We start from the raw sequence: 15,364 nt of genomic DNA on the forward strand, positions 1-15,364 counted from the left end.
TACTGAAAACCAAGATGCAAAATAAACAACACACTGAAATCCACATTAAATGATGATTTAATAAACTGCACTCAGCTAATTAGGAAAGCTAAACTTTTAAGAACTAAGATATAATTTTGGGGAGGATGGCGGGAACTTCACAGCCTCTTTTAGCCCCTGCAGATGTTGAAACAGATGATTTGATTGTTGCACAAAATCATTAAAATACATCACTTACTTTAAGACTTGATTCTATCAGAGGAATCCTAGAATTTGTAGAATCTGGCAGTTGAAGCAGTGGTAGATTGGGTGGGTCCAAGCTTCCCAGACCAGAAGAGTATGCCATAAAACAGGCCATAGTGGACATGCGTCATCTCTTGTAGAGCCCACGCTAGCCACTCTTTCTCTCTGGTAAGTGGCTTGTATTTGTGACTGGTTGGACACAGTTCTCATTAAACATTGTGTCCTGCCAGGCAAAAATGCAGGCCATTTACTAGACGGGTTCCTAAGCACCTGCAGTCAGTCAGCCCCTGAACTGCAAGCTCTGGAGATGCCAGGGAATGGCTGCCTGATACTTCCTCCGCATCTACCAACAAAGAAATAGGGCAGTAATAGTGAGTTTTGTCTTTTTTTTTAAGTAATCTGCCACAGAATTAGGTTATTTTTAAGAAGGCATTTATTAAATTGTTTCCTGGGGTGGTTTGTGTAGCAAAAAGAAATCGCCATGCATCTAATGGAAAACGTCTGAAGGATTTTTGCTAAGATTGGCTGCAACTATGTTTGTTGATACCAACCCAACAGCAAGCAGCTGAGTGAAGGGAGTCCTTGCAGGATAAATCACTGTTGGGATTGGAATGGATTTAGCCTCTCTTCCCCATGGTGACAAATCTGGGCCATATTGGTCCCACCCAGGTACACAAGTCCATAATGGCTACCAGACCTAGCTGCTTCTGCATAATATGCCAAGAGTTCATGTCCCCCCATCCATTAAAGACAGGCTGCTTCAGAATCTCTGCACTTAATTCCCTGACCCTTATGGATATTCCTACATTGCAGCTGGCAGTGAAACTAGCTAGCTCAATTTAGCATGGTAAAAATACTAATATAGATGTTGCGACTCCAGCAGAGGCTCAGACTAGCCAGCTGAGCTCAAACCCAGTATGTTGGGTTGACTTGAGTGTCCAAGCTGCTGCCTGAACCACAATATCCACACTGCTATTTTTAGCATGTGAGCTTGAGCTGAGGTAGTGTGAGTTGTTTACCTGGGCTCGGAGGCTCATTTCCAGCTACAGTGTAGACATACCCTAAGTGGTTCCCTTGCAAAAACTAGCACATTGCACCCTGTAAACCTAAGAATTACAACAACGCAATTACAGAAAGGAAAAGACCAAGAATGGGAAACTCATGGACAGAAAACACCAACATAAACATCCATTAGGAAATGCTTTAATAGGACCCAAAGCACCACACATCCCACATTACCGCCTCTGACAGCCAAGCATCTTTCCTCCCCCGAAACACAATATTGGAGTCGGATTCAGGGGGTGAAAAAGGTAGTGGGACTATTCCTAGCTCTGGCCAAAAACTAAGTTCCACCCACTCACTTAGGTTGTCAAAAGTCTCTCACTGAAATGAAGATTGTGCTGCTGATGTTTAAAATGTGATTGTGCATTTTGGTTTGCTCTACAGAGCTTCTTGAGCATGGCTCCCCCTCCGTGAATACTGAATATGCCGATGGGCTCTGCTAGGCTTCTTCAGTGTGGCTCTTTCTTGACTGGTGGGGAAAAAGTAGTGGTATCTCCAAAATGCCACCAATATGTGGCACTAAAATGAGATGTTACCGTAAATGGTTTAGATCTGAGAGCCTACTTTTCCTTTATTAAGAAAGGAATGAAATAATTGAAATGTTGACATTTAAAGTAGTTTCAATAACATTTGAGTTGCCACTAGAGCAGCATGAGAATTTTTTTGGTGAACTATGGCATCAAAAATGCCAATTAATCAGACATGAAATTTCTCACTCAAGGATTTGTTTCAGCAAATTTCTTGACTTGAAAATGTTTTGACAAAAATTCAAAACTGCCAAAATGTTTTCTTTCAAAATTTTTGAAATGAAAACATTCTGATTTTCCAGTTCAAAATTATTTTTCATTTTGAAATTTATGTTAATTAGAATGAAATAGGGTTTTCTAAATAATAGAAATCAAAACATATTATTTCAAAATTATCTAAATGAAATATTTCAATTGACCAGAACCAAAATATTTTTTAAATGTTTGGTTCACAAAATTTTGGGGATTTTCATTTTTCATCTGAAATTAGCATGATTTTTCCCCAAAAAATCTGTTTCCTGCCCAGTTCTCATTACCACCACACTGAAATACATTGAGATGGTTCACATCTCTCAGAACTATTGTTCCAGGCTCACTGCAAACTAACTGTATAAATTTTTTTTATATCCCTTGGTTCTTATTTTTTTCACAGATTCCAAGCCCAGACAAGGCCCTTATGATCATCTTGTCTGACTTCCTGTATAACAGAGGCCATAGAACTTCCCCAAAATCATTCCTAGAGTGGGTCTTTTAGAAAAATATCTTATCTTGATTTTTGAGATTTTCTTCACAGCTAAAGATTTTTTTTCTTCTAAAATGAAAGCAGATAAGATTCGTTAAAACAAGATTTTGAGAGTGGGCATTATACAGTGTAGGGGTGAATACTGGCTGTTACTAACCCTGGCTCTTGGGAGGAGTCTGAAGTTCTAGCCATTGTAATAGGTATCAACTGTACAAAGCCCAACAGCTGATATTTAAAATGTTTGGAACTCTATTATCTTAAAGTAACTATATGTGCAGATGTACCCTGTATCTACCTGTGTAGCTTACAACTTAAAGGACACTTTCTACTCTGTAAGCTCAACTATACATTTTAAAACTTTTCTCATTTTTTATATTTTTCATACTGAATCTGTTTACATAGTAGGAAATAGTAAACTAGTTGTCACAGCTAGCATCACAGTCCCTACTTAGTTGGGAAGCAGAAGTTATTCCCACTCTGAGCTCCTGGCATGAGAGCAATCCCACTCTCTACTGAGCCAGCTCTGGCTTCAAAATATATTTTTTAAATTAATATATTTAATTTATTCAAGAGGAAGTGAATTCACAACCCCTCTGATTTCCAGCTCCACAATATTACCTACTACACATGTTCTTATATTGTGTCCTAAATTGACAGTTTGTGAGCATGCTTAGAAGTCTATACTAGTGGCAGGGAAGTCTGCTGACATGGATTTACTTAGTTTCAATTTTAAAGCTATTTTGTTTTCAACCTTAGCAAGGGCTATTTACATGCCAAGTTTGATGTTATCTGCTCAGAAAACAAGGTGGGAATATGTACATTTTTTTTAAGTGGAAGTAAATATTCTTAAATCTGAGCAGACTGCACTATACATACATACATATATAATATATAGGAATACATCCAGCTATATTTATCTACCTATTAACTATTATTTCTAATGTACCGCTGACCTAAGTTTTATATAATAGCCTAGAATAATATAAAAAAGCATGCTACAATAATTTTGGATTGTAAACACTTTTTAAAATTACATTTTTAAGTTGGAAAATGTATTTATTTCATATTTGCATAACCCAGTAATAAGTGAACACAGTTTGCTCATTCTTTAGAAACACAAACACACACCAATCACCTTAAACTCAGACTAATCATTAAAAATGTTATCCTGAATGAGCATGTTTCAGAGTGCATGCTAACAGGAAATTTACATTTGAAAGTGACTTTCAGACATAACTATAATGGTTCTACATATGACTGCTATAATATAGTTTGCCTAGTACAATCACTCAGCAGCAGAGAATTGAATTTCCAAGTGTAATAATGTCTAGTCTTCACTAAAAAAAAATTCTGCATAGAAAAGAAGAGTCTCTTGTTCAGAATAAATCAGAATTGTTTTCTGGGCTGCTAGCGAGCAGTTGTGCTTCAGGGGTCTCTTGATCTCCAGTATGAAAGTTAGACACAATTGTGTGGGCAGCCAAAGATCTCATCCACCTTCCAAGCTTATTGTTTCATGGACTTTCATTAAAGCTAGTATCAGAGAAGACAAGGCAGTGCTGTGATGGCGGTGAATAGGACTGTCACCTGCATCTCCCTTTTTGTCTGTTGACTTCTTAGGTGGCTGAGGTGAACCCTAATGAGGATTCTAGGGTTCACTGCTACCAGGTAATATATGTTCAAATACAATTTGCCTTGTCTACATTAGGGGCTTTAAATGTATTAGTTAAAATGTGGTAACACATTTTTAAAATACACCTTTCATCCTTATATAGACAAGCCCTATCTGTCTCTAAATTTTTACATACATCTATCCTCAGAAGGAAGCAATTACTTCTGATTGGCATTTCTGTTGTTGTTGGTTGCAAGAAAACAGTGGCCCTGACTACATGAGGGAAATTTGTATCCATCTAGATGGCTACACCACAGAACCCCCTTAACGTATATGTGTTTCGCAGAAGTAAACTGCACTGGGGAAATCCCCACTTTGTTCCCTTAGGGGCTTGCACTAGTGTAATTTGATTGAGGTAGTTGGACCATTGATAATTTCCTTAATGTATACAGGGCCTCAGTCTCTCCGAATCCATTTTTAAATGGCCTCTCAAAGAGGTTGAATGGATTTTCCTCAGAATTTTTTTTTTTTTTTACCAATTTTCACCTCATATGAAAAATAAATTGACAAATACCAGGTTCTCTGTCACAAGGAAAGTGGGACTCATGAAAAACTTAGCTGGAGGGAAAGTATCAGACCACAGACAGAAGTACACAAGGAAATTTGCTGACTATCAACAATAGTCGAGAACTCTTTGAACATTGTGGATTAATATACTCATCAGCAGTTTCTTCTTCCTCACCCCAACACATAACCCAATTCCTTCTAAACAAAAGGAAGTATTTCTTCACACAATGCACAGTCAACTTGTGGAACTCTTTACCAGAGGATGTTGTGAAGGCCAAGATTATAGCAGGGTTCAAAAAAGAATTAGATACGTTCATGGAGGATAGGTCCATCAACAGCTATTAGCCAGGCTGGGCAGGGATGGTGTCTCTAGCCTCTGCTTTCCAGAAGCTGGGAATAGGCAATGGGGGCTGGATCACTTGATGATTACCTGTTCTGTTCATTCCCTCAGAAGCACCTGGCATTGGCCACTGTCGGAAGACAGGATACTGATCTAGATGGACCTTTGGTCTGACCTAGTATGGCTGTTCTTATGTTCCCAGCTGTTGATCTCACCTTGCCAATCAGTTATGCCTTCCCAGGTTCCTAAGTTTCCTCAGTTGTCTCCGTACTAGAGTCCCTTTTTCTTTTCCATTCCTGCCATAGTTTTCTTCATGTTTTGTCACTGCTATAGTTCTCCATTGACTCTCTGTTTGACACTAACATCCACTTTGCTCACTGATTGTCCAGCATTAAAGTTCGAAGCTGACAACAGGGAGACAAATTATTTGGATTCTGGAGAGTTCCTGACAGTAGGGAGATAAGGTAGGTTGATACTCTAGGGAAAAGTTCTGCCCTGTGCCTCTCAGTTCCTCGGAAACCATCACCAGGCTAGGAAACTTTCCCAGATCCTTGAAATAATTGTAAAAGAGCCAGTTTTGTAAGGGCTAATCTACTGTATACTCCCCTAACTGAGCTGATGACTATTATGTTAATCTCATCAGAAAATAAATGTACCCTCCACATACACTTGCATTTTGCATCCTATGCCTTTATTAAACAGGTAGCTATAAAAGTAAAATTATATGGTTGATTCTTACATGTCTGTCTTATAAATCACAGAGTAGTGCACCTACTTTAAAATTAAAATGTGCTAACTAGAAATAAACATGGTGCTTATGAGGCATGACCATGCATAACTAATAAATAGTTCTTTCACTTGAGAGTTAGGCAGTTCTGTAACTCATGGAAATAGTGTATAGTTTCTTAACTCATGGACAGTAATTTGGCTTTGCCATTTTGGGTATCATTTTAAAATGGTACAATGTGAAACTTGCTGATACCTTACCATGGTTCTTTCTGTGCTGTAAAAGTCCTGCTTGAAATGTAACAGGAGTCAGGTTCAGTCTGGGTGAATAATTAGGATGCTGAAATTTACAATACTTTTGGAGCTCTCCATTGGACAGGAATATTACCAATTTCAAGACCATGTTTTGGGGAGAAAAAAAGGGAAGAGAAAATGGTGTGGATGTAGATGACCTGTTAGTGGTAGGCAGTTCAATGTGTCTGGGATAGGACTTAGCTAGGAAGCTGGGTTTAACTGTGTGCTTGTCTTAGGGGAAGCACAACTGCTGCCTATTACAATATTGGGAGCTACGAAGGTTTGGCAGCTCACAGGGAGGAATATAGACGTTCTTTGTGGGCTGGCCACACTCTTCCCTGCACACTCTCCTGCTTTCCCGATAGTTTGTGTTCTGGGGATTGGCATTTATCTATTTGATCATTCCAAGCATTCATTCTCCTATCTATCCATATAACTGTATCTTTGCCACCTGCTCTTCCATAGCGCTCCCTGCATATTCTAGGAATGGGGTCTTATACCATGGCTATACCATGAATTCCCAATTCAAAATGTGGGAGGAAGAAAAGAAAAACAGAGTTACTATGCAGATAAGTTTCAGAGTAGCAGCCCTGTTAGTCTGTATCCGCAAAAAAGAACAGGAGTACTTGTGATACAATTAGATACAATTAACACTGGCCTAAACAGAGACTGGGAATGGTTGGGTCATTACACTAATTGAATCTATTTCCCTATGTTAAGTTCTCCTCACACCTTCTATGGGCCATCTTAATTATCACTTCAAAAAGTTTTTTTTTCCTCCTGCTGATGATAGTTCATCTCAATTGATTAGACTTTTCCTGTTGTTATGCATACTTCCACCTTTTCATGTTCTCTGTATGTATAAATATCTCCTGTCTGTGTGTTCCATTCTATGCATCCGAAGAAGTGAGCTGTAGCTCACGAAAGCTCATGCTAAAATAAATTCGTTAGTCTTTAAGGTGCCACAAGTACTCCTGTTCTTTATGCAGATAAGTTATTTGCTAGTTTTTGGTACCAACATGGCTACAACACTGCAGCCAAGTTTTGGTATGGTATTTCCCTCTAGGTTTTATCTACATTTATTGTGTATGCATGCAACAGTTAGAACAAACGTGTCTCACTAACCCACAGTGATTGATTGACCTTCAGCTTTCTTCTGTGTTGCAATGCCTGCATTTTAGTTTCAAAAGCAAAAGATATCATTTGTTTGTGGCAAAAGTTCTTAAAGCTGGACTGGCCAGAGGGGAGAGATTTTTATTTTATTTTTGTCATTTGCAATACCAGTCAGAATTTGCCAAACTATCTCTACTTACAAGATGTTTGGCATAACTTTATTGTTAAGACTTATGAAACAGATGATTACAGTTATGTATTTTTTTTCACTAATGATTATACTGAACATAAAGTGTTACCATCTTCCAGTTGTTTGGTAGCGTATATGAATTGAGTTGGTAGTCACAGACCTTTTGTCAGCTGTTTCATAGCCTGTATAAGTTTGTCAGTGGTCTCAGCAAATAGACCAAGGAGTAGTTGACATATCCAAGGCAGGGAAAGTGTATTTACTTTATAAGAGGTCATGCAGAGAGGACATAAATTGTTCCTCTCCCTATCTCCATTCTCAGGTCACTTGCAGTTTAGCTATGTAATCCTGGGGAGGCAAAAGGGAGACTCTTTCTCCTGTCAGCAGTTGTAACCATCCCAAGAAAAGTGATCGGAGCAAAGCTGAGGGGTGGAGGGATACCATGGCCCTGCTTCCTGCAGGCCAGCAACCATTATCAGGAGAATAACAAGGAGTCTGGTGGCATCTTAAAGACTAACAGATTTATTTGGGGATAAGCTTTCGTGGGTAAAAAAACCTCACTTCTTCACCCACAAAAGCTTAAGCCCAAATAAATCTGTTAGTCTTTAAGGTGCCACCAGACTCCTTGTTGTTTTTGTGGATAGACTAACACGGCTACTTCCTGATACTTGATACCATTATCAGGAGAGCATTCTATACCTTTCATATAAGTATAGTAAGACCTGATTCTCACTCCTCTCCCCCCAGCACTCCTGTAAACATTATTCTCCTTCCAGTAAACATTATTCTCCTCTGCTCTGTAATCTCTTCCCTGTCCCTTACTGAACCATGGTTTTCAGGGCTATAATTCCACTCTATAATTCTGAATGATCATGTAAGTTTATGGCACTATAAACATGATTTAAATTAATAATTATCCCACTGTGACTATTGAGCTACCCACTCAGCCCTAGAGATGGTCCTTCCCACTCCAGTGTGAGGTTTTTTGAGACAGCAGTATAGGGCAGAGTTTCCCAAACAGTAGGTTTCAACCCATGAGTGTGTTGCAGGAAGGTTCTAGATGGGTTGTCACATCCAAGGCTGGATTAACCCATCGCTGGGCCCTGGCCTAGCCAAACATTAACTTTTCCCAGCTCGATGCAGACAGGAGACCCCAGCAGATTGCGGGGGCAGTTGGAGAGTGAACCCAACCTGCATTCACCCTGCTGTGACAGTTTCTGGCCTGCCTCCCCATTCCAGCTGTTGTTGTGGCCTGGTGCACCATTCAGGTTTGGCCTAGCAATCCCTCCGTGACACTCACTCAAATTTGGCCTGGCTGCCCCTCCATCATGACAGAGGGGCATTTGGGCAAAAGCAGAGGGGCGCTGTGACCCTCTGCACCTCATTGCAACACCCGGAGCAGGAAGTCGGGCCCAGCCCTGTGAGACTGGAGCTGCTGTTGAGGGGTTGGTGGGTGGGATTGGGGGTTGCCAGGGTAGAGGGTGCATATATGTAATGGTGAGTCACAAAAAAAAGACAAAAGGTAGTTGGTGGGTCGCCTTAGTAAAAAGTTTGGAAACCCTTGATGTAGGGTATATTGCACTACTGCAGCCCTGATTCCCATGTTTTTGAGCCTGCATCTTTCACTAGCTCTAAATTCAATGAATTTGTTTTAAAAAAAAAATCCAAATTCTGTCCATGGGGAACATTATTCCTTTACTTGCTATATAGAAGAATTTCATTTTTTAAGTAATATTAGTAACTTTCACAGTACTAGGACCACATTTGTATACCTTTAATTCTTCATTTCCAATATCTAATGTGCATAGCATAACATTTAGAAGTATTAGACTTAAATTAAGATGAACCTCAGCCAAATCATTTTGAAGAGAGAGCTTTTTTCCTACAAATATTTGTGTTTTGAAACATATTGAGGTTTTTTTCCCTCTCATAGTCTGGTGTGAATTCTGCTTTCTTTTGTACTGTTTTTTGATGCCCTTACCCTAAGGCATCCATTGTCCATTAATTCACACTCCACCAACTCACCCGTCCATGTTCCCACCACACTCTGTATGGATTCTCAGTTGTCAGCACCACTATTATCTAGCATAGACATTAAAACTCACCTTCTTAAGGGCTTGCTCCAACTCCTGCTGAAGTCAATGGAATGACTCCCATGGACTTCAGTCTGAGTTGGACTGGGGCCTTATCCTGAGATGCTTACTTGGGCAAAATTCCCACTGAAGTCAATGGAAGTTTTGTTTCAGTAAAGACTGCAGGATAGGGGCAATAAACAGCCATCTGGAGAGCTTAAATATGGTTAGAAAAGGTCATTTAGAAAGTTTATAAAAGTAAAATGCTATATTGTATATTTAAAATTAATCAACAAAGGATGCTCTTGAACAGGTTTGTGTGTTAAGCTAGGAGCACCCTAGCATATAGTAATTTTATTTCTTTTCTTTGAATGGTTGCACACATGTATTCTCTCACGTGTCTGCGTGCCCAGTGTGCCGAAGCCAGAGAACTTTGCACAGCAGTACTCTTGGGTGGGGGAGGGGCACATATGTGCACTTCACTGTGAGAGGTAAGGCAGTTGCCTTTGCATGAGGACTTTGTGAGTTCCAAAAGAACATCGTTTATAGGGAGGGTTACCCTCCTGGGGTTGAAGGTTGAAGAATGTCCATCAGTTTATAGACAAACTCAGCTTAGATGCTCAAGTCTGTAGCCATTCTCTCGGATGGTTGTGGTAAAGCTTAAAGTCTTCTGAAACAGGTGAAGATGAGTGAAATTATCTGCTGAGGATAACGACAAAGGAAGTGAAGCAAGTAAACTCTCCTGGGGGAAGGCTTGTCTGTGCGATAATGGGTCAGGTTCAGTGGGAGCAATATCAGTCTCTCTATCCAATCCAGGTGAGACAATAGAAGGATTCAGTGACCTTGCTCTGGCATGAGTGAATTATTGGGACCTTGCAGAGCAGGGGGAGCCTCAAGGATTCCAAGGAGGCCAACAAGAAAATTAATATGGCACAGGAGGCTGGTATCTACCAGGCCAAGAACTTCTGTCTTTGCTATAGGAACAGTGTCAGTGTTAATACTGGTGCTGGTCCTCCAGAGAAGGTCTAGAGGACTTCCATGATTGGTACTTGGAAAGAGATGGAGAAGGTAGAGAAGGATTCTGAGCCCAAGGGAGAGGAATCCCCCGAACAGTCTGCAGGCAACAGAGGGGTCAAACCTGCCAGGGCCCCGATGTGTCTGTAGTCCAGTGAGAACAGTGCATCGGTACAGAAGATAGTATGATGGTGTCGTTCTGATTGGGATATTGAGGCTGCACTGAAATTCAGTTTGGGAAAAGTCATTGGTACCAGTGCAGAGGTCGGTACTGTATCTGTAAAATAGGTTGGTACCGAAGGTGTGGAGCTGGGATTAGTATCACTGGGGCCAAAGATTATGTCAGTACTGAAGTAGGGTGCCTCAATGCCAATGACAGGACTGGATTCATCTTTTTTAGCAGGCTTCTTAACTGGTACTGAGGGAGAATCTGGCAACAGTTCATAGTCCAGAGTAATCAACTGGGGCAAGCCTGCGACCACAGAGGGCAACACCACAGCTGAGGACTCCTGTATCAGAAGAGATTCCAGGATGGATAGGCAAAATAAATCAGCTACTGCCTTAGAAGCCAGTGGGGTCAATATAGTAAATGCCAAAACTAATGTAGTCTGTACCAGACACAATGGACATCCCACAGACAGTATTGGAGTTAACGATATGAGACCAGTCTGTTCTTGCCTCTGTACTGGGTAGTGGGTAGTGCTCTATCTTGGGCACTCAAAGAGTCTTTGCAATGTCCCACACTCCTCCTAGAAGAGGAGGAAGAATCTCTCTCAGCCCTGGAATGGCTCTGATTATTCTTTAGTTCTCTTCCTCCAAAGATCAGAGGAAGGATAATTGTCCCTTCTTCTCTATAGAGAAGAATTTGAGACTGGTGGTCTGTCAGAAGCTAGTGCCAGTTCTGAAGTAGTTTGATGGCCTGGAGGGAGCTGAAGTGTGTCTCAGTGCTTGTTCCGTGAGATGTTTCTTCAGGCATAGGTGCCTAGCAATTTGTATTCTCTTTTTGAATGACTGGCAGATAGAGCACTTTACTTTACTGTTCCCTTCTCCCAGCAACAAGCATTGAGTCTAGGGGGTTGCTGTTCCAGATGGCCACCCCACATAAGACAGTGCTTAAAACCTGGGGAAGGAATAGCACCAGGTTTATTATCTAACAAACAACTAATAATATTACTAAAGCTAGCTAACTAAATAACTAAGGGTTACTACTAAGCTAAAACTAACTATGTACAAAGCACACAGAGAAACCTCACTGTGGCACAGTAAGCGTGAAGAAAAATAAGTATATGGAGCTCTGATTCAGGCCATGGTTGGTAAGAAGGAACTGTGAGTGGGGTGGGGGAAGGGAAAGGGTGTCCGGGCGTTGCCAGCCTCGGGAGGGGCTGCAATCGGGGATCTCTGACTGATGCCTTCCCACTGAACTGGAGATTGGTGCTAATGTATGTTCCCCCCCACACACACATTTTGCTCATCCCTCAGGTCATTCTCAAACTGAAGCTGGATCATGCCATACGGATAACTCACTGAACCTGCCTGACCAAGACAAAGCTTCTCCAAGCTTTACAGGCTCTTGGTCCAATCTCTCAGACTTCTTCCCTTCCTTCCAGGCCTACTGTCCCAACATCATGGTCAGCTGTAGCATCTAGGTCTGAGCAATCTGCATCTCGTGGCGTGGATGCACTACAGTTAGATCAGGTGGGAAAAAGCTGTTCAGAGGCAGTCCAACAGGTTCTAAATAGTGGAAAGCTATTTACTAGATCAATTTATTTGGGCAAATGGATATGCTTTTCAGTTTGGTCATTGGTTCAGGGAATTCAGTCGGTACTAGCCCGGATTCATGGCATTTTGTAAACCTGTTCTATTTTAAATCATCAGGTCTGTCAATCAGCTCATTAAGGGTCCATTTGGTAGTGTTGTCAGGATTTCATTCCTTGATCCAAAGGGAATCAGCATTTTCTACCCTGATGGTTGTTAGGTTTCTGAAAAGAATCTGTTCCCCTGTGGGACCTTAACACTGTGCTTGCTTCTCTAATGGGGCCTCCATTCCAGCCTCTAGCAACCTGCTTTCTGCTTCTCCTGTGCTAGAAGACACCCTTTCTTATTGCTATAACATCAGCAAGGAGGTAAATGAACTGCAGGCCCTAATGGCAAAACCTCTCTTCAGACCACATCCAAAAATTTTGAACCAAGTGGTTTCACCTTTTCACCTTAGCCAATGTGCTTGCCTATATTTTTTTCCTAAGATACACTTGAATGCAGATGAACAGTGACTTCATACCTTGGCTATACAACAAACCTTGGTTTTCTATCCGGACAGGATTCAATCATTTTGATTATCATCCTGGCTTTTTGTCTCCCATGTGGACCAGATGAGGGATCAAGCAGATTCGGCACAAACAATTTCAAGATGGATTATTTCTTGTATCACAGTGGCATATGGTATAGCAAATGCCACACGTCCACAAAGGCTTTTGGGTCATTCAATGAGCCAAAGCCACATCTGTGGTATTTCTCAGGAATATTCCCATATTGGACATAATCAGAGCTGCAACTTGGTCTTCCATGCATATCTTTGCCAAACACTACAACATAATGATTGCTTCTAGGTCAGATGCAAGCTTGGGAAGAACAGTTCTGCAGGCACTATTTAAGTAGATGCTGAGCCCCACCTCCTTTGTTACTGCTTGCAGATCCCCACAGTGGAATACACATCTGCAACCACTTGAAGGAAAAATGGTTACTTGCCAATACTGTAACTGTTCTTCGAGACGTGGGTGCAGAGGTGTGTTCCGCAACTGACCCTTCATACCCTCTACATCTGAGTCTTCAGTCACAGATTCTAGTGTGAAGGAACTGAGGGGCATTGGGAAGGCACCACCATTAAATAGTCTCAGGAAGGGCTGCGAAGGGGCATAGGACACTTGTGCATAATTTTACATGAATGAGTAGTCCCACCATTTACTTCAGTGGAGCCAGGATTTCGCCCATTGAGTTTAAACACATGCTTAAGTTTTTCTTCACAGGATGGGGCCTATGTTTTGAAATAGTAGACAGGAAATACAAGTTCCCTTGCATGACTAGAAAGACATGACACTGAAGCACCTGTTAGTACAACCGTAAGTCTCTTCTCTTTCTACTTTTGTGAAGTGTATGCAAAATATTTAATATATTTAAAAAAAAAATTTAAGATCAATTTATGCAAATGAATGATAACTCTAAGGACTGTTGTGGTCCTAAGGGGCCTAGGTTGAAATCCTGACCTCACTGAAGTCAATGGGTGGTTTCCTTTGATTTTTATGCAGGAAGTATGTTATAATGATTAGAACAGAAGACTGGAAGTCAGAACTTAAGATCTTCTCCTGGACTTCACACTGTCTAATTGTGGGACCTTGGGAAAGTCACTTACACCAACATTTCCAAATGTCGGTGCCCAAAGGCAGATAATCCAATAGGGAAACTAAATGATTGCCCTGATTTTCAGAAGTGTTTTTATGTTCTTGGATGAAATGTCCCATATATAGCAGCAGAAGGTGTAGTTCCCTCCCCCCAACCACCACACACGCACACATTTCCCCACATCCTTTATGTGTAGCTATGATGGCTTTTCAAGAAGATTTTTTAATTGAAAGGTGGCCACGAATTACTCATGCCCCCTCATTCCATCCCAGTTTTCTTCAGTTACAAAACCTGGCTTAGCTGCTGACTAGATTTAAGTGAAAAGCTTTATTGTTATAATCCATAATAATTTATTCATTGACCTCCTCAAGTGCTAATCCCATGAAGTCCAGTCTCTGGGCATAATCCTACTTCCATAACGAATTGTATTATTGAAATAAATAGGAAAAAGATTTGGCCTTGATTTTGGAAAAAGGAGGAGGACAAGAGGAGAACAAGCAAAATGTTTTCTTCAGTTTAAAGACGAAATTGCATGCTAGTGTAAGGAAGTGACAGTGTTCAAGGAGATAGGAGAGGCAAATCTAATATAAAAAACACGTAAATAAAATATTTCTAATACTTCATATTTTATATAAAAATCATGAATATTCTGTGGGTCTGGAGTGTGATAAACAGATGGAGGATTACCCTGACCCAGAACATATTTACTTTAATGAAAAGTGAATAAAATTTTATTGTAGATAGTAGTTTTCTTCTTTCATACCCAAAGCTGTTTATAAACTGTTGTATTTTAAAAAAATCCAGCATACTTATTCAATAGACAGTGGTGTCATATTTCACAAGCAGTCCCAATTATTTCAATAGGGATACTTAAGGTGTAAAGTATGAGAAAGGGTGGCAGAATGCATTCTCAGGCCTAACTCAGGTCAGCTGTTATTGACTTCAGTGGGACTTGGCCTGATAAGGTAATTCAAGATTCAACCCTATGTTAATGCTACTTCAATGAAGCGGAGATAAAAATCTCCATACATCTAAGTAAGGGTGATGTGCAGATGAAAAATATTGGGGTTTTATACACTATAAATTGATTTCTACCTTGCTTTTCCTGAAAAATTTAAGGGACAACTGCAGAACTAGTGGGTTTGTGACATTAAATTGCAAAGGAAGTGAAGCCTAGATTAACTGAAAGGGGAAGGGATTTTTATTCAGGCTGTTTAAAACTTGTTTTGTTTTCTTCTTGTTAACACCTATTGCAATTCAAACACCTGAAAAATGTTTGGAAGAAAAGTTTTTCTTTTAAAATTCAACACTCCAGCCCTTCATTTAAAGTTTGAGAGTTCTAACTCCCCATGTCTGGGTCATCTAGGGAACACGGCTCCTGGAAAATAAGATATGGTTTGATATTCCTGATATTGCTGATATTACAAACAATCAAGGGGATAAATCACCTTTTACAAACTTATTTTTAACCAACTTTTATAATACATCACAAA

General features: G+C 40.4%; 1 protein-coding gene across 12 annotated transcripts in view; it reads left to right on the top strand.

Moving 5' to 3' along the window:
- The window catches only part of RBFOX1 (RNA binding fox-1 homolog 1), a 2,584,986-nt gene that overhangs the window by 2,511,845 nt on the left and 57,777 nt on the right, over nucleotides 1-15,364 (top strand). The gene's annotated exons all lie outside the window — the stretch shown is intronic.

This window comes from Mauremys mutica, chromosome 11 (genome assembly GCF_020497125.1).
Source record: "Mauremys mutica isolate MM-2020 ecotype Southern chromosome 11, ASM2049712v1, whole genome shotgun sequence".
In the NCBI taxonomy this organism is placed as follows: Eukaryota; Metazoa; Chordata; order Testudines; family Geoemydidae; genus Mauremys; species Mauremys mutica.